A 3350-nucleotide genomic window follows, 5' to 3' on the forward strand; every position below is an offset into this window, starting at 1 on the left:
CTATTTGGTGCAGTTGTGACCAAGGATAATGTATTTAGAAGGTTGATTTTTATCGCTTTTGCTGGGCGACATTGTGGGGGACATCTGTCACTCTCTGCATACAAATTTCATTACCCCGCACCAGCCCTCCCCGATTTTTATACCGGAGCCACCGGAAGAGAAATGTCAAGGTGAAGTTGTTCATAGCAAAATGACATTTCTCTCTTGTTCTCTCTTTCTTCTCTCTTCGCTCTTGTGTATGTTTTTGGTGCGGCCCATCCACCTTGGGATAAAAATTAAAAATATCAGGTGGTGGACTTTAGTTCATTTTGACAATTCGTCACTTGACGTAAGGTCCTCAGGATTCAAACTTTGTTTACATTTATTAAATTTGTTCATATAATTTATCTACCCCATTTTTTCGATTAAATATTCTTTAAAAATATATTTTGGACTTTGCGAGTTCTTATTCAATATTAAAACATAGATTATAGTGTGTTACTTTGTGTTATTCCGTGAATTTATACTATAATTCATTGGATTTTCGACATTTTTGATAATAAAAACTAAGAAATAATTATTTTTTTCAATTTTCATAATAATTCCTCATTATCTACGAGCCGCATGGACAATTTACGTGAGATTAGAACTCTTACTCAAATGGTTAAATTTTGTGCATAAACAAATCATCAGATCTTTTGTTAATATATCTCATTTTTTCGATAAAATCAATAAACACACAAAAATACACGTAATATTAAAGAAATCTGTTCTATTTGCTAAACTTTGTGTGCGGAAATCAATGGTTAACGGTTTTAAAATGACGTAAAGTCCCTCAACTATGGCGACCCTCCAAGGCCCCAATCCACCACCTGATATTTTTAATCCACGTTGGGTGCGGCCACGAGAAAAGCTCTTTTTTGCAGTTGACAAGCAATTTTGACAAAGTTGAAAAATTTTTCAACATTTTTTCAGCTCCGTGGCTACGCACTATGTGAATTTACCGACTTGACTTTTAATTACTTTTAAATGTTTGATTTTAAGGCCCATGTCTGTGCTCCATCGGATGCGATTTTATCGGAAGGCCTGTCAAAATTTTATATGGAATTTGACAGATAACGTCGGACGTGCGATTTCGTCGTACGACCAAGGTGGATTAAAAATATCAGGTGGTGGATTAGGGCCTTTGGGGGGTCGCCATAGTTGAGGGACTTTACGTCATTTTAGAACCGTTAACCATTGGTTTCCGCACACAAAGCTTAGCAAATAGAACATATTTCTTTGTTATTATGTGCATTTTTGTGTGTCTATTGGTTTTATTGAAAAAATTAGATATATTAACAAAAGATTTGATGATTTGTTTATGTACGAAATTTAAAATCATGTGAGTAAGAGTTCTAATCTCGCGTAAATTGTCCATGCGGCTCGTCGATAATAAGGAATCAATGTGAAAATTGAAAAAATAATGGTTTTCTTAATTTTTATCTCAAAAAATGTAGAAAACACAATGAATTATGGAATAAATTCACGGAATAAAACAAAATAACACACTTTAATCCATGTTCTAATGTTTATTAAGAACTCGCAAAGTCCAAAATATATTTTTAAACAATGTTTAATCGAAAAAATGGGGTAGATAAATTATATGAACAAATATAATAAATGTAAACAAAGTTTGAATCCTGGGGACCTTACGTCAAGTGACGAATTGTCAAAATGCACTAGAGTCCACCACCTGATATTTTTAAATCCTGAAACGTCAAATGTAGGGGAATACATCCTCACTCACCGAAGAAGAAGAAGAAGAAGAAGAAGAAGAAGATATTTTTAAATCCACCTTGCGTACGACAGAATCAAAAATTTTTGATTTCGTCGGACGCCGCATCCGATTTTATCTGTCAAACTAAATGTGTGGTGTTTTGTAGGAACTATCTCAACTTAATTTTTCATAATCGTTATATTATTAAAATCATCCAAATAATCGCAATATTATACGAAAAAGCGTTTGACAGCACGTGCGATAAAATCGCATGCGATGGAGCACAGACACGGGCCTAAATAACTAAATAATACCTGCAACAGTAGGGTTACCAAGTAATAATCTTTATTAGCTTTCTAGACTCCATGACGGCTTTATGTGTTTGCAGAAAGTGAAGTAATAGAAAATGTTATTTTTTAAAGTATTGAAACATCCTTTAGCGCGCGGGATGGTTACATATTCCGTCTTATGGCCCACAGCCAATTTAGTGCAGCAAAGTTTGGATGGACGAAGCTATGGTAAGCCAGCACAAATGACATGGATCCGTAGGAATTAACCTGTGATTTTTACAGATGCTTTAGACTTTGTTCAGAGTTTGAGGTATGGATTATACGGTACATTTTACGTTGCCCCGACGATCTATGGATGGGTAAAGATAACCAGCATCATGTGGCCAAAAATTAATTTACGTACTGCCATGATCAAAGCTATTATCGAGCAAGCTACATATGGGCCATTTGCTGGCATTAGTTTTTTATATATTATGTCATTGACCGAAGGAAAGACAGCTGTAGAAGCAGTAAAAGAAGTAAAATTGAAATTCCCCACTACATATACAGTAGGTCTTGCATTTTGGCCTTTTATTCAAACAATCAATTTTGCTTGTATACCCGAACGGAATCGTGTGCTATTTGTTGCAACCTGCAGTTTCGTATGGACAGTTTTTCTAGCTTCTATCAAAAATAACTGTATTTCGAATCAAAACTAACATCTGACGAAATAAACAAAACTGCAACGTAGCAAACAGAAAACTTGTGAAATATTAATTAAATGTTATAGTTAGGCTGATCATACGTACCGTATTCCGGGACAGTCCCAATTTCAAAATGGAAATTTAATGTCCAGTCGTAAAAAAAAAAACCCGGGTCCGTGGCAACACTTCCGTTCCGTAGAACAGTAGTCGCCACCCTACTAGCAAAGAGAATGAAAAAGTGTGCGACTTTCTGGCGAGGTGCATGTTGAAGCAGGGAGAGACGAATTACGCGGAATTACGCGGAGGCGCGAGCATGTTTTTGTTGGAAGGGAGAAATAGCAGGACACTTGCGCAGTCGTATTTAAGTGTGTGTTTATTGTACGAAACACATTGGCGGAAATGAATCGCTTACATGTATTTACAGTGTTGGTGAAATGTTTCCCTGCCCAAGTGACAATTCGCTTTGCGTTATATTTGAGGGGTAGGAAATTGCCTACTTTCAACACTCCTCCTCAATTAATAGCCCTCAAATTACCTCTCATCAATCCCAAACGAATCGCGAACATATTGTGCTCTACCGTTCCTAATGACTTAGTTAGTATATCCGCATTCATGCTATCAGTAGGGCAGTACCTCAAC

The 3350-nt window shown here is 36.2% G+C and overlaps 1 long non-coding RNA gene across 2 annotated transcripts; it reads left to right on the forward strand.

Annotated features, from left to right (window-relative positions):
* The first annotated feature begins 1795 nt into the window (after positions 1–1795).
* On the forward strand, positions 1796–2769 carry LOC125906678 (uncharacterized). Of its 2 annotated transcripts, XR_007452032.1 has the most exons (3): positions 1796–2073; positions 2161–2256; positions 2311–2769. It is a non-coding gene; the product is annotated as an uncharacterized LOC125906678 (long non-coding RNA). The 2 variants fall into 2 exon arrangements; XR_007452031.1 differs by lacking the exon at positions 1796–2073 and having other exon boundaries at positions 2080–2256.
* The last annotated feature ends 581 nt before the right edge of the window (positions 2770–3350 follow it).

Source organism: Anopheles coluzzii, chromosome 2, assembly GCF_943734685.1.
Source record: "Anopheles coluzzii chromosome 2, AcolN3, whole genome shotgun sequence".
Lineage (NCBI taxonomy): Eukaryota > Metazoa > Arthropoda > Insecta > Diptera > Culicidae > Anopheles > Anopheles coluzzii.